Genomic DNA, 23,863 nt, shown 5'->3' with positions numbered 1-23,863 from the left:
GTAGAAATGCCACTGACTTCTGGGCATTGATTTTGTATCCTGCCACACTGCCAAATTGCTGTATGAGTTCTAGCAATCTTGGGGTGGAGGCTTTTGGGTTTTCTACGTACAGTATACAGTCATCTGAGGAGAGGGAGAGTTTGACTTCTTCTTTGCCAATTTGAATGCCTTTTATTTTTTTTGCTGTCTGATTGCTGAGGCTAGGACTTCCAGTACTATGTTGAATAGCAGTGGTGAGAGTGGACATCCCTGTCTTGTTCCTGATCTTAGGGGAAAGGCTCCCAGTGCTTCCCCATTGAGAATGATATTTGCTGTGGGCTTTTCATAGATGGCTTTTAAGATGTCGAGGAAAGTTCCCTCTATCCCTACACTCTGAAGTTGTTTTGATCAGGAATAGATGCTGTATTTTGTCAAATGCTTTCTCTGCATCTAATGCGAGAATCATATGGTTCTTGGTTTTTCTCTTGCTGATATGATGAATCACATTGATTGTTTTACGTGTTGAACCAGCCTTGTGTCCCGGGGATAAATCCTACTTGGTCATGGTGAATAATTTTCTTAATGTGTTGTTGGATCCTATTGGCTAGTATCTTGTTGAGAATTTTTGCATCCATGTTCATCAGGGATATTGGTCTGTAATTCTCCTTCTTAGTGAGGTCTTTGGTTTCGGAATTAAGGTGATGCTGGCCTCATAGAACGAATTTGGAAGTACTCCATCTCTTTCTGTCTTTCCAAACAGCTTTAGTAGAATAGGTATGATTTCTTCTTTAAATGTTTGATAGAATTCCCCAGGGAAGCCATCTGGCCCTAGACTCTTGTGTCTCGGGAGGTTTTTGATGACTGCTTCAATTCCCTCCCTGGTTTGGCCTGTTCAGGTTTTCTATTTCTTCCTGCTCCAGTTTTGGAAGTTTGTGGCTTTCCAGGAATGTGTGCATTTCTTCTAGATTGCCTAATTTATTGGCGTATAGCTGTTCATAATATGTTTTTAAAATCGTTTCTATTTCCTTGATGTTGGTAGTGACCTCTCCTTTCTCATTCATGATTTTATTAATATGAGTCTTCTCTCTCTTCTTTTTAATAAGGCTTGCTAATGGCTTATCTATCTTATTAATTCTTTAAAAGAACAAACTCCTGGTTCTGTTGATCTGTTCCACAGTTCTTCTGGTCTCGATTTCATTGCGTTCTGCTCGAATCTTTATTAACTCTCTTATTCTGCGGGGTGTAGGATCTATTTGCTGTTTTTTCTCTAGCTCCTTTATGTGTAAGGTGAGCTTTTGTATTTGAGTTCTTTCCAGTTTTTGAATGGATGCTTGTATTGCGATGTATTTCCCCCTCAGGACTGCTTTTGCTACATCCCAAAGATTTAGAACGGTTGTATCTTCATTCTCATTAGTTTCCATGAATCTTTTTAATTAGTCCTTAATTTCCTGATTGGCCCTTTCATCTTTTACCAGGATGGTCCTTAACTTCCACGTGTTTGAGGTCCTTCCAAACTTCTTGTTGTGATTTAGTTCTAATTTCAAGGCATTATGGTCTGAGAATATGCAGGGGACGATCCCAATCTTTTGGTAATGGTTCAGACCTGATTTGTGATCCAGTATGTGGTCTCTTCTGGAGAAAGTTCCATGTGCACTTGAGAAGAATGTGTATTCAGGTGAGTTTGGTTGTAAAGTTCTATAGATATCTGTGAAATCCATCTGGTCCAGTGTATCATTTAAAGCTTTCCTTTCTTTGGAGATGTTGTGCTTAGAAGACCTATCAAGTATAGAAAGAGCTACATTGAAGTCACCAAGTATAAATGTATCACAAATAAGTATTTCTTCACTTTGGTTATTAATTGATTTAAATATTTGGGAGCTCCCACATTCTGGGCATATATATTGAGGATTGTTAAGTCCTCTTGCTGGATAGATCCTTTAAGTATGACATAGTGTCCCTCTTCATCTCTCACTACACTCTTCGGGGTAAATTTTAGTTAACTGAGGATGGCTACCCCTGCTTTGTTTTGAGGACCATTTGAATGGTAAATGGTTCTCCAACCTTTTATTTTCAGGCTGTAGGTGTCCTTCTGTCTAAAATGAGTCTCTTGTAGATGGCAAATAGATGCATCCTGCTTTCTTATCCTGTCTGAAACCCTGCGCCTTTTGATGGGGTCATTAAGCCCGTTCATGTTCAGAGTTACTATTGAAAGGTATGAGTTTAGTGTCACCATGATATCTATTCAGTCCTTGTTTTTGTGGATTGTTCCACTGAACTTCTTAAAGGGACATTTTAAGAGTCCCCCTTAAAATTTCTTGCAGAGCTGGTTTGGAGGTCACATATTCTTTCAGTTCCTGCCTGTCTTGGAAGCTCTTTCTCTCTCCTTCCATTTTAAGTGAGAACCTTGCTGGATAAAGTATTCTTGGTTGCATGTTCTTCTCATTTAGGACCCTGAATACATCCTTCCAGCCCTTTCTGGCCTGCCAGGTCTCTGTGGAGAGGTCTGCTGTTACCCTAATACTCCTCCCCATAAAAGTCAGGGATTTCTTGTCTCTTGCTGCTTTAAGGATCTTCTCTTTATCTTTGGAATTTGCAAGCTATTAAATGTCGAGGTTTTGAACAGTTTTTATTGATTTTAAGGGGGGGAATCTATTTCCTGGATCTGAATGCCTGTTTCCCTTCCCAGATTCGGAAAGTTTTCAGCTAGGATTTGTTCAAATACATATTCTCGCCCTCTGGCCCTTTCGGCGAACCCCAATTAAACGTAGGTTTTTCTTCCTCAGGCTGTCGTTTATTTCCCTTAATCTGTCTTCATGGTCTCTTAATTGTCTGTCTCTTTTTTCCTCAGTTTCCCTCTTTGCCATCAACTTGTCTTCTATGTCACTCACTCGTTCTTCCACCTCGTTAACCCTCGTTGTTAGGACCTCTAGTTTGGATTGCATCTCATTCAATTGATTTTTAATTTCTGCCTGATTGGATCTAAATTCTGCAATCATGAAGTCTCTTGAGTCCTTTATGCTTTTTTCTAGAGCCACCAGTAGCTGTATAATAGTGATTCTGAATTGGCTTTCTGAGATTGAATTGTAATCCAGATTTTGTAACTCTGTGGGAGAGAGGACTGTTTCTGATTCTTTCTTTTGAGGTGAGGTTTTTCTTCTAGTCATTTTGCTCAGTGCAGAGTGGCCAAAAACAAGTTGTATTGGGAAAAGGAGAGAAGGAGAGGAGAGAAAGAGGGAAAGAAAAGAGAAGATGAAAAAAGAAAAAAGGAAGAAAAACAGAAAAAAGAGAGATGAAAAAGAGAAAGAAAAAGAAAGAAAGGGAAAAAAAGGGGTGGGGGAAGCAAATAAATCAAAAAGCAAAAAACAAGAACAACAACAAATAAACAAAAACAAAAACAAGAAAAACCACAGGGGAGTATCCTCTAATTCTGTATAGTGTAAGTCCCCTGACTTCTCCTGGAACTTGTCCGTCCAGCTGGTTTGGGGGAGGGGCTTGCTGTGCTGATTATCAGGTGTGAGCACTTTGGGGAGATGCTCTGCCCCTGCCTGGTGCAGGGCTCAGTGGGGGTGTTCACCCCGTGAGGCCCCAGGAGGAACAACCGCATTGGCGGGGGCAGCTCTGCAGCCCTGGAGTCAGCCCCCGCAGTAGCTCCGGGGCTCTCCGTCTGCAGGGCCTGGAGGCTCCGGGGTGGGGCCGCTGATCTGCTCAGCTCGGGGCAGGAGCGTCCTTGCTGTCCTGGGCCCTCCCGGCCTCTGCCTGTCCCTGGGAGGCCGGATCCTGGGCTGTGTCCCGGTGCCCTGTGCTCCGGAGCCTGCGCTGTTGGATTCGTGCTCCCGCCCCGCAGCCCCCTCCGCGGAGCCGCCGCCCGAGCCCCTCCGAGCTGCTCCGGGTCCCGCCGTGCGCGCTGCAGCCCTTAGGGAGCTCGGGGCGCTCTCCCGGGGCACAGGTGCCTGTTAGTGTCCCCGGGAGCCCGAGGGCATCCCCGCCCTCCTGGGTCCTGCTCTAACTCCCTGCGAGCCCCTTCCCCCCCCCCTCCAACCGGGAAGGTTGGTGCAGCTCCTGCTCCTCTAGGACGGGGCTCTCCTGTCCTGGGGACACTGGTCCCGTCCTCAGCCCGGCTCCTCGCGGGGCCCTCCCCCTTGGAGGCCTTTTGTTTCTTTATTTCTTTTTCCCCGTCTTCCTACCTTGATAGAAGCACGAACTCTTCTCAGTGTAGCATTCCAGCTGGTCTCTCTTTAAGTCTCAGGCCGAATTCGTAGATTTTCAGGATAATTTGAAGGTTATCTTGGTAATTTGGTGGGGACAGGTGACATGGGGACCCTACTCTTCTGCCATCTTGCCCCTCCCCCGAGAGTGTATTTTTAATTGTAGGAGCATTTCTGAGCTCTATTTGATACCAAGAGGCAGTGGAGGCATGGCTAACTGAGGATCCCATGTAGGATGTAGGACACCATCATCCTTTGAAGCTGCAGTAGAGAGGAGATGTTTGGTACTGTGGCGCAGAACCTTCCATGCTCCCTGTTCTACTCCTGTCCGTACTTAAATATTTTGCCAATAGATGGCCCAGAGAAAAAGTACCTGATTAAAAAGTAAGTAAGTGCAACAAAACTAGAACAACATCTGTAAAAATTACTTTAAGAACAAATAATGAGAAAAATGAGGAAAAGGATAGGAATAAGCAAATAGCACATGAAGAAAATTTATAGAAAAGGGTTTCTATGGGGCAAAGGGATTGTCATAGCCAATAACTTATGGAATAGGAGTAGAAAGAGAAATGAGGAAGGGCACAGCAGAGCATGGAGGAGATGAAGTGTGAGCTAGTAGAGCACAGCAAAGAAGCAGGAAACACAGCACAAAGCCAGTACAGAAAGCGAGGAAAGATTGGAGGGAGCATGTGGAGAATAGGAACTACTGAAAACATAGTAGTTTACAAGAGAGAAGATAAAAATGAGTAAAATAAGTAATGTGAAATAATAACGAAATAAGAAGTTAAAAAGGAGCAGTAAAATGAGGTGGTAGATAGGCAAAGGGATGCCATCATAAACATGATTTGAGTCTGGGAAGATAAAATCTAAAATAGTGAAACAGAATATTTGAAAACATGATGCAAGAAAAGCTTCCTGAACAAGCCAAAGGAGATTAATTTCATACTGAAAGCATTCACAACACACCAATAAAACAGATACAGATTGGTTAGAACTGAGACTTACTAAAGGTACCTGATCCTCCAAAATGAAGATGAGCAATAGCAAGCCACATGTAAGAGACATAGTTTAGGTTGGCCGTGCAGGTCTCCACAGCAGTGTCAGTGCCAGAAGACAGGGCAGCATCACCTAAAATCCTCTATGGAAGGAAAGAATGATTCAGACATTTATACCTAGCACATGGCTACTTTGCACAGAAAGAATGGGCATGCATCAGTGAGCCTGCAGTAACTTACTCTCCTATAACCTATTCTTTTCTTTTCTTTTTTTTTTTTTTTTATGATAGTCACAGAGAGAGAGAGAGAGAGAGAGACAGGCAGAGACACAGGCAGAGGGAGAAGCAGGCTCCATGCACCGGGAGCCTGACGTGGGACTCGATCCCGGGTCTCCAGGATCGCGCCCTGGGCCAAAGGCAGGCACTAAACCACTGCGCCACCCAGGGATCCCCCCTATAAGCTATTCTTAAGAGACTCACTGAATGACAAACTTCAGCCAACCAGGGAAACAACTAAATAATCAAGGGAAAAACTGAACATTGAATTTACTTAGCCACAGAAATAAAATTAAAACAAGGAGATAGAAGCAACAGATGATTAGAGATGCCATGAGTTCTGATAATGAAATAGCAACATAACTCAAGAATAAGTCAGAAGGAAGGAAAAATGGTGAGAGGTACTATCAGTTCTTATTCCTTCATGTTGTGTAGATAAATCCAAGAATATTTAAAACCAACAAATATAATACTACATGTATGGAGTTTTTTTAACAAAAAAAGAGGTGGCTATTAACTAAAAACAGGTAGTAAAAGATGAAGGGGGGAAGATGGAATGTACTAATTTCATCATTACTCATATTGGCAATTAAGAGCTACTATCCATCAAAAAAATAGATACTAGAAGGTATAATGTAAAGTTTTGTTTATAAGGTGTTAAAAGATAAACTGAAGTTTATTAAATATCTAAGAGTTTATGTGAGCAAAACACAACTTGAATAGGGCAGTATCCAGCCCAGCAGATAGGAAAAAGCACTCAGAGGACCTGTACAAAATGAAGAGGCAAGAGCAAGAAAGTTTAAAAAAGGCAAAAAAATGAATTGGTTATTGCAAGGTTACTTGTTTTTAGGGGATGACAGAGGCCTGTCAGACAGATTACCTCCCTAGTTCTGATGAGGCAATTCTTGAATGACTGTCTTAAAATTCCATTTCTGGGAGAGTCAAAGGTGTCATTAAGTTAGGTCTCAGTTTAGTGATAAGGGGCTGAGCATAAGCAGCTCCTCTGTTGGCCTGTGGTCTTGCTTTTAATGGAAGGCAGTTCAATACTATCAAAATACAAATCTTTACCGTTAGAGAAAAACATACAATAGAAATGACAACATAGGTGACAAAACACTTACACTACACTTACACTTACACTTACACTAAACGTATCTTTCATTTCAGTAAATGAAAATTCAGATTAATCTGAATACAGAAGTATGGGCAGTTGTAAACTAGTATACATGTACAAAGAGAAAGCTTAAGTCATCTTAACATCAGATAAAGTTGAATCCACACCAAACATCATTAATCAAAACAAACAGACACTTTAAAATGCCAAAGAGTGAAGGACACCATTTAATAGTCATGGAATGGCATAAACCATGTTTATAAGATGGTAAGCACCAGAGGTTTAATGAACACTAGCCACAGCAAGATTCTGTACCTTACATCTGCAGTGTAAGGCGGGCACAGAAGGCTCAAGTATAATGATTAATAAGGATTAGCTAATTACTATATTAAAAAATGTATCCTGAAAACAAGGAACAAATCTTTTCATGTGCTCACAGAACAGTCATAAAATATAATAATATGGTGGATCAAAAAACCTCAACTTCAGTAAATTCTAAAAATCAGAAGTGTAACTATTATCCTATCTCATGTAATAAACCAGAATTTAGTAGAAGAACGAGAAAACAAATAGTTCTTACCACCTGGATTTCAAGGTGCTCTCAAACAATTACTGGGCACAAAGAAAAACACATAAAAATTCAAAAGTATAAACAACACAATAACAAGAATACCAAGTCTACATATCAAACTTTTGGTATGCAGCTAAAGCAGGAGTCAGGAGAAAAATCATAGATTTTATTATAGGGAAGAAAGTGCAAACACAGAACATAAGTAATGATGAGGAGAAAATAATATCAGAGGTAATTTAAAAGTCTTAAGACACCTCTTTGCTTAACTCTGTGAAATATATTTGAAAACTTGAAGGAAATGATAATTTTCTAACAAAATATAATGTATCAAAACTCTCTCTAGAAAGAGAAAATCTCAATAGGCAGATCACTATATAAGAATTTTTTTTTGTATGGCTACTCAACCTTTAGAACACAGTGAAGAATTCTGGCAAACATTTAAAGACTTGATAATTCCAAAGATCTGTAAAATATTTCAGACCAAAGAAAAATAATGTTATTTTTCAAAATATTTTGAAGAGACAAGTATGATATTGATGCCAAAGCATGACAATGATTGCATAATGGATTGTAAATTATAGACGAATCTTATTTATAGATCCTAATAAAAAAATAAATAATATATAACATCTTTTATTATTTAACTATTTTAAAAAATGTTGAAAAGTCAAGTGATAAAATTATATTTCCATTTTGTTAATTTCCATTTTTATTAAAAAATTATTTAAAATCATGCACTGATACACATTATTTTTAAGAATTTTTAAAAATAGGAATTAAGAGGGAAACCTGGGTGGCTCAGTTGGTTAAGTGTGTCTGTCTTTGGCTCAGGTCATGATCCCAGGGTCCTGGGGTCCAGCCTTGCATCCAATCTTGCTCACCATTCAGCAGAGAGTCTGCTTCTCCCTCTCCCTCTGCCACTCCCCCTGCTTTATTCTCACTCTCCTGAGCTCTCTCTCAAATATAGAAATAAAATCTTTTTTAAAAAAATAAAACAGAAATGAAGATACATACACAAAATGTATACATATGTATATATATTTCAAAGCAAGCATTGAGCTTTGTAGGGAAATACTAAAAGCATCTCCACTAAAGTAATAGAAAATACAAAGTTGTAAAATCTTACTTATCTCTAATTTTATTTGCTGTTACTGACGTTACACTATCCAAAAAAAATTTAAAAAGTGAATGAATTAAAGATGTACAAATGTGGGATGAAAGATATAAACTAACTACTATATTTGATTAGATAAAATTTTTATCATTGAAACCAAAGATGATCAATCAACTATTTTAGCAAAAATAAAAGACTTTAGAATTCATGTATTTGGGAGAAAATAATATAGAATAATCAGTAGCTTATGTATACACACATATATTATATATAAAATAAAATTTTATAAGATTTAACTTAAAAAGCTTCTTCTATAATAGCACAATACAAGTAAAATATCTGGGAATGCATATTGAAATGTACATGGCTATTTGAGCAACAATTTAAAACACTCCTGAAGTCCAAAAGTATATTTATATCAGACGAACATGCAGTCATTGTCATTAGGCAGGAAAGCTCCACATCAAACAGATTTCCATTCTCCTTTAGTTAATTTATGAATACGATGAGAGGACACTAATATAGTATCAATAGTTATTTTCAGTAGTCAAGGTTCACGTGAACATAGCAAGTTTTGAAAATAAAAGAATAACAAGGGGCTGTATTATAACAGAAGACAGCTGCAATAAGTAAAGCAGTGTGGAAACAAAGCAAGAATAGATGGGCAGATTAGTGGAACAGACAATAAGAACCAAAAATACACTTAAACACATAAGCTAGTCTAGGTTGGAAACCATCTGAAAGCAGCATAAAAAGTATATTTAATAAATGGCAATTAGACAATTTGGTAGTAATCTGGAAGATGAATAAGCTGGATGCATACCTCATTCTCTATGTCTGAATGAACTCCAAATGGTTCAAATATTTAAACATAAAAGTGAAATGATAAAAAAGCTAGAAGTAACATGGGAGAGCTAGTGTGCACACACACACAGCTTTTCTGACTACACAACAAAGCTTAGAATAAGAAAACAATAATTAATAAATTTAGTTACATAAAATTACAATTTTGGCATTGTGCACACAGGCAGTAAAGTCAGAAGTCAAATAATTATTTAAGAGAAATTGGGATATGCTGCCAATATCATAGAAATAGCTCTCTGCCTGAGCATATTAAGTGCTCCTCCAAAACAAAAGACCAGCAATCTCATGGAAAGATAGGCCAGCACTGAGAGGACAGAAGTGCAAGTGAGTGCTGTGTGGTTAAAGGACTTGCCCTTTCCTGCAGAGGGACATGCTGGAGTGCCAAGGTTTATCAAGCAGTGTGTGACATGCAGAGTGATACCACCCAGCTTTGGCAGTAGGAGTGAAAACAGATGCTCATATACATCCCTGATGGAAGTTCTCACTGGTACTGTCTCTAAAAAAGACCTTTTGGAAAGTAAATTTCAAAATTAAAAATTGTCCATCCTTTGATCCAGCAATCTCACCTCTAGAAAGAGACATAAGATTAGAAACAAACTGGATGTCTCTCAATACTATATTGGTTAAATAAATTATGAAACATCCCATCGAGGGAATGCTCCACAACCTCAAGAAGAAATAAGGGAATTCTTTATGCATTGGATATGGAATAATTTCCAGGATGGAATGTTAAGCAAATAGAGTAAGGCACAGAAGAATCCGTAAGTAATCTTATCATCTGTCTAGAAGCAAAAGGGGAAGAATATTTGCGTATGTGTGAATGCTGATATGATTTCATTGCTTTCACGTGCATACAATATCTTGAGAGATAGATATAAAATGAGGTGGCTGAGAGTCAGAGATAGAGGTGAGATTTTACAGAAGACCCAGCTTTAGATGTTGAAATTTGAACCTCATGAGTGTATTACCAGTTGCAGACATACATAAAATTAAAATAAAAAAACAAAGCAATCAATACATAGAAACTAAAAGGAAATCTGCAGTTCAATAAGATAATGACTGAGAAACCAATAGAAAGATAAGTAAAAATTTTATAAAATGAAAATGTTCACAAACGTGTCATTTGAAGGACTCAATGAGTATGTAGAGAAGATGAACCTTTCCAGTAGTCTGAGAGCTAAAATGTGACACCTGGAAAGCCCAGCAGGTAGGCAGAGAGGAATGGGGAGCCACACCAGTGCTGGAGGGGATGGGGGCACAGGGCCCTCCCTTAGGGTAAGTGGGGCAGTCTACCAGTGCATGGTAAGTCTAGGTTCAGAGCATCTTCCAGGAGACCTAACAGTACTACCCCAGCTTCACCATTTGCTATGAAACCCTGTAATCTCCCTGACTTGTGTGCTAGCTTCCCAGAGGCCTGGCTAGTTTTTTGTTTTGCTTTTAGTTTACTTCTTTTGTTCAATGTCCAGCACCTAGAAATTTGAAATGTAGGAGTCACGTTTGTCAATCATATCCAAACTTGACATATTAACATGACCTGGAAATTTTTTAAAAAGCTGAAAACCAAGTCAAGACAAATTATTCAGTCTTGGGGAGGGGGACTGCAGTGGAAACTGTTGACGTAATCTCATGGGGCCAACAGCCTTCTCTGTTTCCTGTTCATGAGACAGCCATCAAGCATGATGGCAAGCACCACTCACACAGTGGGTGCATGCTCTTCCACTGGGAGATAATGCAACAAGCCCTCCCATTTCTGTGGTCTCCCCATATCAAGGAGCTTCCTATCTCCAAAGGTAGCAGAGCTAGGCCAGTCCCTCCCCTAAATGACTGTCCTTACCAAAGGGAAAAAGAAATGCAAGAACAATAAATAGATGGAGAGTCACAGATTCAGAATATTTCCACAGGGCTGACAGAGTTGCTGTTGTGGCTGTTTTTATTTCTTTTGTGTTTGATTTTTACATTACTTTTTATTTATAGGGAGTTAGAGGTCAGCTCTGTTCATCACTTATCTTGTGTAATGGCAACATTTTCAAGAACATTCTATTTTCACCAAAACAAATGACCTGTCTTGAATAGATTGTTATTATGAATGAACTATCTCTGGGCATTCTGTTCAGACTGAAGAAAACCCACAGGAGGTCTGGATAAGAGCCCAAGAGTGCAGCTTACTTGGAGTAATAGTTGCATCATGCATATATATTGGGGGCTAGGCAGGGTCTCGGAGGTCATGTCCCACAGATGGGGCTGCTACCTTAATCAGTTATTCTGGCATGAACATCTCTTCCTTTATCACCCAGGAAATAGGTTTTAGCTTCATCCCTTGTCCTTGTGACTTGGTTGTGAATGATGTGTCTGCCAGGCTAGGATGGTAAATCACTCAATGACCTGGAATGCCAACATGTTCTGACTGATGCTGGCCTTGGGTCTGGCTTCTTGGAATGACAATTTTGAAAAGATTTCACTCTGTTCTTGATTTGAAGATTCTCTTGGCCTAACTGAACTGCTTAGTCCTCATCAAGTGTAGAGGTTATTGTGCTTTTAATTTGATTTTACCAATAATTAGTGATGTTGAACATCTTTTAGTATATTTTTTTTCCACCAGATTTAAATTTTCTGTGATAAAGTGTCTATTTAGTCTGCCATTTTCTAATTGAACTTTTTCTTTCCCCCCAGTTTTATTGAGACATAATTGATGTGCAGTACAATGTAAGTTTAAGATGTCCAGTGCAATGACTTGACTACATATATTGTGAAATGATGACTGATGTAGTTTTGGAATATAGGTGACGTTTGGTGGTGCAAGATCTGGAGATGACCAAGAGAATTCTTGAGATGTCTTTGGTGCAAAATGGTGGTTTTATTAAAGCACAGGGACAGGACCCAGTGGGCTGAAAGAGCTGCTGCCTGGGGGTTGTGAGGGGTGGCTGGTTATATATTTGGGAGTTGTAGGAGGTAAGAAAAAGGTTTCTTTTTTTTTTCTTTTTTTTTAAGGGAGGTTTCAAAAGGATTTTCATATATTAAAGAGGACTCAGGATAGTGTGGGCCTTGCTCTTGTCAAGTTTTTTTTTTTTTTTTTTTTTTTAAGATTTTATTTATTTATTCATGAGAGACACAGAGAGAGAGGCAAAGACACAGGCAGAGGGAGAAGCAGGCTCCATGCAGGGAGCCCGATGTGGGACTCGAATCCTGGAATGTGGGAATCACACCTTGAGCCAAAGGCAGATGCTGTTTCTCCTTCTAGCAAAAGGCTTAACATTAAGATAGTTGGGAGCTTCCCGGAGGAATAGTATACTTTGCCCTCTTCAAGTTTCTGTCAATGGGCTGCTGGTCATAAGGACATTTAATTGTATCTACATTTCCTTCGGGAAGCTAAGTTATTGATAAAAATGCTTCGTTTTTGTAAATCACTAAGACATTTGTAAACAGAGGGAGACTCAGGTCTTGCAGGATTGTGGTCTCCATAAATTAACAACTATTTGTTTTTCCTCTTCTTAGCTTTAGGGAAGTCAGGAGTGCCTGAGGAATGTCACACATATCCCACCTGGGGTGAGGGGTTGGGGGTGTCAGCTTGTGCTTTGTCCTCAGCTAACCTTCTGTTCCTTCCTCAATGGCCACATTAAGTTTAGTTACAGTCATCATCTTGTCATCAGCTAGACTCCAAGACCTGGCCTTTACTGCCCACCTGCTTGTGCTCACTAACCTCTGTCTTACTTATATTTTCCCTTAGGCTTTTCTTTCAGGCTTTCCTCTTAACTTAGGCAAAATGAAACTGGAAACCACCCCCCAGGAGTTGGTGACTACCTTGACAAGACCACCTGCCAGTCCGGACCACCTAGATTCTTTGAGCCTACCCCCACCTCCAAACTCCTGCCTTTGCAGATGGATCATGGAGTGACCCCTGGAATGGCCTACAATTATCTTTATTTCGTTATAATACTGACATCTCCATCCAAGGAAGAAAACTACATCACTTGTGATGAGAAATTTTAGGATCTACTCTCTTGGCAACTTTCAGATGTACCAACAGTAGTGTTAACTACGATGCAGTTTTGGAATATAGGTGAGGTTTGGTGGAGTGAGGTCTGGAGATGATGATCAGGAAAGAATTCTTAAGAGGTCTTGGTGCAAAATGGTGGTTTTATTAAAGCATTTATTACAGCACCCGTGGGCAGAAAGAGCTGCTGCCTTGGGGTTGTGAGGGGTGGCTGATTATATACTTAGGAGCTGGGGGAGGTCAGGAAAAGGGAGGTTTTGAAAGGACTTTCATATGCTAAAGAAGATCTACAAGATCCTGGAGGCCTTGCCATTGTCAAGGTAAAGGTTGTTTCTCCCTGTGGTAAAGCATTAACATTGAGACAGTTAGGGGTTTCTTTCTGGAATTAGGTTATTGATAAGAATGCTTTTTTTCTTGTAAATCACTAAGACATTTTGTAAACTGAGGGAGACTCACCTCTATAGGATTATAATCTCTATAAATTAACTATTTGTTTTTCCTTTCCCTTAGCTTTAAGTAAGGGAGGAGTGCCTGAGGAATTTCACACACAGGTCACCTGGGCGGGGGGGGGGGGGGGGGGGGGGGGGGGGGGGGGGCTTTTGTGAGGTGTCACCCTGTGCTTTGTCCTCAGTTAGCCTTCTGTTCTCTCCTCAGCTATAGTCCTCATGTTGTATGTCACATTCCCAGTACTTATTTATCTAATCACTGGAAGCTTATACCTTTTGCCACTTTCATTGGGTAAAAATATGGAACACTTCATGAATTTGTAAGTCATTCATGCAGAGGCCATGTTACTCTTCTCTGTATCCTTCCCATTTTTCGTGTACATGTACACTTTTTTCCTTTTTTGGAAATTTGAGTTTTTAAAATATTCTGAAACAACAAATCCCTTCTTAAATATGTTATGTAAATATTTTTCTCTCAGCTTTGGCTTCCTTCCTTTCTTAATAGTGTCCTTATAAAGCAGAAGTTTTTTAAGTGATAAAATTTTATTATCAAATTTTTCCCTTTCACGTATCAGAATTTTGAGATCATCTAAGAAATTTTATCAAATAAGCAGTTAGACGTGTTGTATGTTTTCTTCTACACATTTTCTCATTTTAGGTTTTAAAGGTCCACAATACATTTTGAGTTAATTTTTGAATAAAGTGCAAACTGTACTTCAAGGTTTATTTACTTTGCCATTGAATTACAATTGTTAACAGCAACTTTTGTTGAAAAGACTGTCTTTCTCCACTGAATTGTCTTTTTACTTTGTAAAAGATCAATGGTCCACACAAACATATGCATAAATCTACTTCTGTATGCTGTATTCTTTTTTTTTTTTTTTTAAGATTTTATTTATTTGTTGTGCCCAAGATTACGTACGGAGAAACCACCAAGGAGCTGACACCCATGCAAACGCACAAGGGTTTATTTACAAGCTCGAGCTTGGGTCCAAGTGTACCCCACACAGCAGAGCAGAGACTTGGAGCCCGAGGTTAAGAGGTGTACCAGTTTTATGGGGCCCGTGGCCAATGAGCTTGTAACACACACAAAGTTGCATAGTCATGTCGGTCCGCACGCAGGTGGCCAACTGAATTACAATTTACCCTATAATGACCCTTTGAGCTAGCCTATCACTGGTCAGAATTGGTGCGCAGGTTTGGCCGGCAAAAGGCGCGGTTTACGTTCTTTGGCGGTTAAGGGTTCCGCATTCCTATATGAGCGGGTTTCCGGTAAGGGTGTGCCTGGCGGCTTGACTAGGGTGGGGGAGTGCCTTGAGCAATAAGCAGGTCATGTGGGGGTGATACATGAGATGGCAGGTGCAGCACAAATTGGAGTTAGTCCTGCTCTGCTTGTCCAAGGGTAGGGGATTTTTGTTAAATTCCTTGGGTCCCACATATTCATAAGAGACATAGACAGGTAGAGACATAGGCAGAGGGAGAGGCAGGCTCCTCAAGGGCAGCCCAATGTGGGACTTGATCCCAGACTTTGGGATCACACCCTGAGCCAAAGGTGAATGCTTAACCACTGAGCCATCCAGGTGTACCCTGCACACTGTATTCTGTTACATTGGTCTTTGTGTTTATTCCTTCATTAAAACCCACTGTAGCTTTATAGTAAGTCTTGAAAATGAGTAAGGGACAAGCAGGGCTAGGTAGGGAGAAATAGGTAGGGGGGCATGGGATCAGGCTCATAAAATTCTGAAACTTTTCATATGTACTGAAAACTACAAATTACTTCATGGATTGAAAGTTTCAGTGTTGTTAAGTGGTCAAATTCTTTACAAGTTGATCTATAGATTCAATGCAATCCCAAAGAAAATCCCTGCAGGAGATAGATATAGATATAGATATCGATATCGATATCTATATACAGTACATAGGCACTGTATATATTTGGATGAATTTATACTTGAGTATTTCATGCTTGTTTTTAGTATTAATTAAACTAGTATTTAATTTATTAATTAGTAATTTTTAGTATTAATTTATTAATTAAACAGTATTAATTTTAAAATTAAAATTTGGCAATTGTTCATTGGCAACACAGAAATACAATTTAATTTTTATTGTTTACCTTGTATCTTGCCTCCTTGTTAAATTTACTCATTAGTTCAGTGGATTATTTTTAGATTCCTTGGAATTTTTGATATAGATACGTAGGGATTTTTATTTCTTCCTTACCAATCTGTAGACTTTTTCTTTCTTTTGTTTTCCTTGCCTTATTGTATTAGTTAAGACTTCCAGTGTGCTGAATAGGGATGGCAAGAACATTGTTTTTAGGAGAAAACATTCATTCCTTTTATAATTCATTATAATGTTTCCTATAGAGTTTATTTTTTTTAAAGATATTCTTTATTGGGTTATCTAAGTTCCCTTATATAAAAACTAAAAAGTTCACTAAGAATTTTTAATCATTAATGGGTATGACACTTTACTTTTCCTGTTATCTATTGAAATGATCATATGGTTTGTCTTATTTAGTCTCTTGGTATAACAATTTATGTAGATCAATTTCCAAAAGTTGACACAACTTTGCATTCTGAGGATAAACTTTGGTCATAACACACTCTTCGTTTCATGTTACTGAATTTGATTTGCTGCTATTATTAATTATTTTTGAGGATAGTATGTCTCTATTATGATAGATATGGTAATAACTTATCTGATTTTGTATTCAGGGTAATGATAGCCTCGTAGAATGATTAGGGAATGATTAGAAGTATTTCCTTCTCTTCTGTTTTTTAGAACTCTTTGTGTCAAATTCGTGTTATTTCTTCCTTAAATATTTGACAGAACTTTCCAGTAAAACCATCCTGTACCTGAATTTTCCTTGTTAGAAGGTTTTAACAAAATATGCAATTTCTTTAATAGAGGTAGAACTATTTAGATCGTCTATTTCTTCTTGAGTGACCTCAAGTAGTTTGTGTTCCTCAAGGAATTTGTCTATTTTATTCATATTTTCACATTTACTATATGATGAATAATATTCCTTTATTAACATTTTAGTGTCTTTACAGCATATTTCTTTCCAAATGTTGACAATTTATATATATTTCCTAGTCAGTATGACTAGATGATTGACTTTAAATGTCTTTTTGAGGGGCACCTGGGTGGCTTGATCAGTGAAACATCTGGCTCTTGATTTCGGCTCAGGGCATGATCTCAGGATCATGAGATCAAGCCCCAGCATGGAGTCTGCTTGAGATTCTCCCTCCCTCTTCCTTTGCCCCTCCCCCCACTCTCTCACTTGTGTGCTCTTTCTCTCTCTTTCTAAAATAAATAAATCTTTTTAAAAAGCCTTTTTTGAAGATTCTTTTCTTTATATTTTAGAGAATCTGCTTTTGTGTTTTGTTTTACTTTAAATTTCAATGATTTCTGCTTTTATTGTTTTTTTTCCCCCTCCTTCTGTTTGCTCTTATTTTAATTTGCTCTTTTTTCCCCATTTTCTTAAGGTGAAAGCTTTGTTCATTGATTGGAGGTCTTTCTTCTCTTTTTAATGTAAACATTAATATAGTAAAGTTCCATATGTGCTCTACTTCAGCAGATCCCTCAGTTTATGATAATATTGTATTTTTTACTTTATTCAATTCAAAGTACTTTCCAATATCCCTGGTAATTTTCTCTTTGAACTGTGTTTTATTTAAACGCATGTTTTAAAGATTTCTAATTTTGGAGTATCTTCCAATTTTCTGTCTTTCCTTCTACAGGTAATGGTTCCAATATTGGTATATTCTGAAATCCTTGGGGTCCTGCATTTGGTCTGTTCTATACATTTGCCACTCAAGGGTTAAAATGATCAAATCCATATAAGGGATTTGCTAATATACAGAGTGAGTCTCCGTAATGTAGACAAACTCACAGTTGGAATGTTTCATTCAAGAAGAATCAAAATTTGGAAATAAAACAGCAGTGGCTTTATTTTCAAACTTTAGCATGTATAAGACTCCCTTGGAGAGACTGTTAAAAGGTTATGGAGCTTCAGATTCTGATTCAGTAGGCTTAGGGTAGGCTCCAAGAACTTGTACTTCTAAGAAGCCCCTCCAAGTGGCTGTGATTGCAGGTTTGTGGGCCACACTTTGAGTAGTACTGGTAGAGAAAGCTTCTCATGGTCTGACCTCTGCCAGACATGTAGTTTTATCCCTCTCATCCCATCCTGCAGTTCAGTCAAATCAAATCTTTTGTGTCCTGGACCAAACTGCCCTTTCCCACCTTGTATGCCTGCCCCTTTCCAATCTCTAGAGCTGCTCATCTTCTGGGGGACAGGCAGGAATCTGCAAGCACGTTTAAGTATGTGACACATTCATATAAAGGAATGTTCTTATGAAGCCAAGTACCTGCAGGAAGTAGTAATTGTTTTTGTAGTCACTGCTCATCCCTTTGTCCTATTAGAGACTTCAGCCCTTCAATCATGCATCCTTCTCCTCACTGGATCACTCCTGCCATGCATGCGTCATTGTTGTCACACAATAGTCACTGAAGGTAGTGAGGTTAAGGGATGTTGGTACCTCAAGAAGACGGATGCCTTCGTGCATCAGGCTTCTGACAGCAACTGGCCTTGGTTTTTATCAACATATTGACTTCTGTATTTCCTGCTTTCTAAAATTAATTTCTATCTCTTTTAAGTCAAATGTAGACCAAGTACAGTTTCTTAGAGATAGTACTTCATAATGATTAACCATGCTTAATTTGAAAGGAGACAAATCACTTTTGTGATTGGCTTAATGATTTTTTAATCTGTAGAATGTGGACATGTTACTTAATCCTTGTGTATCTCTTCTTTATCATCATTAAAATGTGGGACATAATAATAACTGTGTTTCAGGATTAAATAATATAGTTGAGATAAGATGCCGAGCACAAAATGAGATCTCACTGATTTTTCTGTATTATGGCCAATATCACTGTTGTTTCCATATCTGTCTGTACATTATGAGTTTAACTTATGGTGCTTTTATCAGCATGGAAAGAAAGGATCGTACATACTGAAAATATCAGTTAATTTCCTTTAGGAAGGCAGAAAGATAGTTAGAGTTCAAGAGGATCTAATGAAAATCAGGATCTAATGAAAATCAGAGCTCCTCACTCCCTCCTACCTAGGAATAAGCAATGTCCAGAGTTTGATCTTTGGTGATTTTGGTACTAAGATATATTGGACACCCATGAAGGCTCCAGGAACTGTGATCTTTACACATGAGCCATTTCCACTGAAGAGGCAGTGGTGTCATGGAGACAATGTGGGGTCATGTCCACACTCTGGCCTTGAGAGTACAGCCTTGAGCACAGGTCTCCATACCTATCCCATGAAGAGTGTTGGGAGGTTCCCGAAACTTAATAAAAGTCTACATTCCATAGCATAACTCTATCGGATCTTAAGCACTTAAGATGGATATCTACCAAGAGATACTTAATGTTAAAGTTGACACACATTTGATTAGTGTGACCTGAGCCATTACTCACTTTGCACACATAATAACTACTAGGATCATCAAACAGTTGGACCAGATTATGTTTGGTTTCTCCCAAACAATTGTTTAATTATTAGAATTAAGTATTTAGAAACTGAAAAACTACACAACACTTCCGAAAGAAATTGAGGAAGACACAAAGAGATGGAAAAATATTCCATGCTCATGGATTGGCAGAATTAATATTGTGAAAATGTCAATGCTACCCAGGGCAATTTACACGTTTAATGCAATCCCTATCAAAATACCATGGACTTTCTTCAGAGAGTTAGAACAAATTATTTTAAGATTTGTGTGGAATCAGAAAAGACCCCGAATAGCCAGAGGAATTTTAAAAAAGAAAACCATAGCTGGGGGCATCACAATGCCAGATTTCAGGTTGTACTACAAAGCTGTGGTCATCAAGACAGTGTGGTACTGGCACAGAAACAAACACACAGATCAATGGAACAGAATAGAGAATCCAGAAGTGGACCCTGAACTTTATGGTCAACTAATATTCGATAAAGGAGGAAAGACTATCCACTGGAAGAAAGACAGTCTCTTCAATAAATGGTGCTGGGAAAATTGGACAGTCACGGGCAGAAGAATGAAACTGGACCACTCTCTTTCACCATACACAACGATAAACTCAAAATGGATGAAAGATCTAAATGTGAGACAAGATTCCATCAAAATCCTACAGGAGAATACAGGCAACACCCTTTTTGAACTCGGCCACAGTAACTTCTTGCAAGATACATCCATGAAGGCAAAAGAAACAAAAGGAAAAATGAACTATTGGGACTTCATCCAGATAAGAAGCTTTTGTACAGCAAAGGATACAGTCAACAAAATAAAAGACAACCTACAGAATGGGAGAAGATATTTGCAAATGATGTATCAGATTAAGGGCTAGTTTCCAAGATCTATAAAGAACTTATTAAACTCAACAGCAAAGAAACAAACAATCCAATCATGAAATGGGCAAAAGACATGAAGAGAAATCTCACAGAGGAAGACATAGACATGGCCAACATGCACATGAGAAAACGCTCTGCATCACTTGCCATCAGGGAAATACAAATCAAAACCACAATGAGATACCACCTCACACCAGTGAGAATGGGGAAAATTAACCAGGCAGGAAACCACAAATGTTGGAGAGGATGCGGAGAAAAGGGAACCCTCTTGCACTGTTGGTGGGAATGTGAACTGGTGCAGCCACTCTGGAAAACTGTGTGGAGGTTCCTCACAGAGTTAAAAATAGATCTGCCCTACGACCCAGCAATTGCACTGTTGGGGATTTACCCCAAAAATAGATGCAATGAAACGCCGGGACACCTGCACCCTGATGTTTCTAGCAGCAATGTCCACAATAGCCAAACTGTGGAAGGAGCCTCGGTGTCCATCGAAAGATGAATGGATAAAGAAGATGTGGTCTATGTATACAATGGAATATTCCTCAGCCATTAGAAACAACAAATACCCCCCATTTGCTTCGACGTGGATGGAACTGGAGGGTATTATGCTGAGTGCAGTAAGTCAATCGGAGAAGGACAAACATTGTATGTTCTCATTCATTTGGGGAATATAAATAATAGTGAAAGGGAATATAAGGGAAGGGAGAAGAAATGTGTGGGAAATATCAGCAAGGGAGACAGAACATAAAGACTCCTAACTCTGGGAAACGAACTAGGGGTGGTGGAAGGGGAGGAGGGCGGAGGGTGTTGGGGAATGGGTGACGGGCACTGAGGGAGACACTTGATGGGATGAGCACTCGGTGTTTTTCTGTATGTTGGTAAATTGAACACCAATAAAAATTAAGTTATTAAAAAAATATTTTTTGGATTCAGGACTTCTTTTTAGAATTTTAAGAAAGTTCTCTAAAATAAAAAAAAAAAAAAAAGAAAGTTCTCCCCAGAGAAACGCACATACTTAAAAATTTTATAGACAATGTAATTCCAAACTTCCTTGAAGTCTATCCGTGGGCTCCACAAATCCTCAAGTTAATAATATCTACCCTGGAGTATCTGATACAGTTAAACTAGAGAAAGCCTGGCCTTTAGAACTTTTTCCCCCAAATGTGTCATTTTCATCAGTTTTCTAAAGGATTGAACTGGGAGGTGAATAGGATATTAGGCAGCCTGTCAGGTGAACAAGAGGAATAGAGCTGGCAGTAGTACTCCCAGGTCAAAGAAGGGCAAATGGAAGATTCCAGACTAACTTGGAGTGTCCATGAGGACCCCAGGTTGATCCAACATTACCAATTCCTAGGACCTGCTTCAGCAGATACTGCCAGTGCTCTGCACTCCTCCTTTTCCTCTTCCACTGGAGTCTGGTTCCCAAGTGCCACCTCTGTATATTTTTGCCTGAGTATCTCTTGGGATAGAAGCTGAAAGAGCCAGGGAGCCTGTTCCCCAGGAGCAGCCCTCAACCAGTGACAGATGTAAATCAGCGGACAAATGGCCAGATCTCCCCTGACCAAAATGGGAAAATAGGAGGCACAGGTTTCCCTGAAGGATGTGGGATGCTTCCTGACAAAAGACACTTCTCTGACTGCCCAGGCATCCCTGTGTCACTACCCCCCTCTACTGCCCCTTGTCTGAAAGGAAGAACTTCTGAAATAAGCTACATGTACTCATCTCAGGGCCTATTTCTGGGAAACCTTAAGGAAGGCAGCATCTCTAGCACCACCTTCCAGTGTGTCAGGTGGGGGTGGCTGATAGGGCCAGTGTGGATGGTGACATGGGTTTCCAGGTGGGCTGTCTTATGGGAGTGGTTCTCTAGGCAGAGCTGGGGTAAGCAACAAGGTCAAGCTCTTGGTAGGCACCAGGCTGGTTGTAGCCTTTCCCAGTGTACCGGAGTTCAGAAAAAGGCTCTACCATCCAGTGGGAAATGGAGAATGAGATCAGGAACCCCAGCTCCAGTGTCACCGGAGCTGGGGCCATGTAAGAGGTCTTATAGAATAAGGCAGCTTGGGAGTAGAACTGGGTGTCTGGGGAAGCAAGAGACCAGGTGCTGGGAAGTGGAACAGATGGCAAATCACCTTGCTTAGAGTGGATTCTTGACTGTGTCAGGACTGGACAGGGAAGGGGCTTCAGGTACAAGCACTTGGTATACAGGTGGCATCTGATAAAAGCAATTGAGGGTTTGTTTCCCTGGTACTGTGGGGTGGAGACAGGCAACATGGATCAGAGGCAGCAAACGCTCCCAGTATGGCCTTGGCTGCAGGCTAGGCATCTGAGGGTTATTTTGAGGGTGGGGAGAGTCACTGATGAGCAGGAGCTACAGTGCCTGCCTGGGCTGGGGTGTGGTTACAGCAGGACAGGATCAAGGGAAATCTTCTCCCCACAGTGACATGTGACCTCCAAGTGCAAGGATCCCACAGCAAGGGAAGCATCCTCTTTTCTCCAATAAACATGGCCCCATAGGGATGGGAGGGAAGGAGTGAGGCTCAGATAAAACAGGAGAAGACTATAAGACACTATTGAACACATAGGGTGACAGCAAACAGAAAGAAATTAAAATGGAAGGTTGGTAAAATAGGTAGAGAACAGTTGGTATATCTGGGCCCTGAGAGCAACCCTCCACCTGTCCTACTGCATTATTGGAAGATCCAGGGGTGTTCTAAACCGTTATTCCATAAAACAAATCCTCATAGGTTGATAGTAGTATTTATTCTCCATAATAATTAGCATGGTTTTTAAATCTTTCCAGCAGACACGGGAGAGGTGAGCACCAGACACAAGGAATGATCAGCTGGGGTCTAACATTTATTGATCAGTGGACACTTCCCTCCTAGGTCATCTGCTGTCATCAGCACTGTTTTTCCCATCTAGTAATACATCTGTGTCCTAAGAACTGATATTTGCCTAAGCCCAGCAATTAGGAAATGTCATTGTGCATTTGATATGATTTATGTGGGTCACAGTTTCCCTCGACATACATTTAAAAGGCTCATGACCATTTCAGGTGGAACACAATCAGACATGGCATTTTCTGCTCCCCACCTTGCCTGTGATGGTGGCTGTGGTCCTATTCCAGGAATCTGCTGAGCAGGCTGTCAGGTCTCTCAGCTTGCCTGTGGCATTTTCATGAACACTATTGGGGCTTAGAGCCAATATTGTTCTCCAATAGTGGGGAACAGGGCTGCCTCACCTTCTGTCCTCAAGAAAACTCTGACATCTGATAAGGCACAAATTCACTTCTGCTCCATGTTGTCTTCTGAACTCAGGGCTCATGTCCACCTGGGGAGGATCACATCCAACTGTCCTGGGAAGCTGAGTCTCTCTCTCTCTCTCTCTCTCTCTCTCTCTCTCTCTCTCTCTCTCTGTCACACAGCATGCAGCACATACATATACACAAACAGCACACATGAGTTCACATGCATTTTTATCATGCCCGTCCTACCCTCATACCATCCATGGTGGCAGGTTGAAATTAGCAAGGATCACACATTGCATACAGGAGTAAGAGTGAATGGTTGTTTTGGAATTAGCCTGAGCTGGGGTCAATATTGGATCTGTCACATTAAATAGCTTAAGTCACACTGGATTTGCTATATAATGGAGAACATCTAAGTACTTGCTTCCTGAAGTTGTTATAAGGATTAAAAGAGATACTGTATGAAAAAGGCTTAGTGCATTACCTCATTCATTGTTTTAATTGATTTTTTTAATTCTTTAAAACATAACTTGTGAGTTGGTCATGAGATTAGTTTAGTGCACTGTAGCCAACGTTATGAAAAATTGACAATGAAATAGAAGATATCAGAGTACTTTGAATATAATGAGGTTAAATATTTACAGCATGTTCTATTT

General features: G+C 39.7%; 1 pseudogene; it reads right to left on the bottom strand.

Moving 5' to 3' along the window:
* Positions 1 to 13,848: 13,848 nt before the first annotated feature.
* Positions 13,849 to 13,943, bottom strand: LOC121479146 (annotated as a pseudogene).
* Between the last annotated feature and the right edge of the window lie 9,920 nt (positions 13,944 to 23,863).

This window comes from Vulpes lagopus, chromosome 19 (assembly GCF_018345385.1).
Source record: "Vulpes lagopus strain Blue_001 chromosome 19, ASM1834538v1, whole genome shotgun sequence".
Taxonomy (NCBI): domain Eukaryota; kingdom Metazoa; phylum Chordata; class Mammalia; order Carnivora; family Canidae; genus Vulpes; species Vulpes lagopus.
This window is presented reverse-complemented; position numbering and strand designations above follow the sequence as displayed.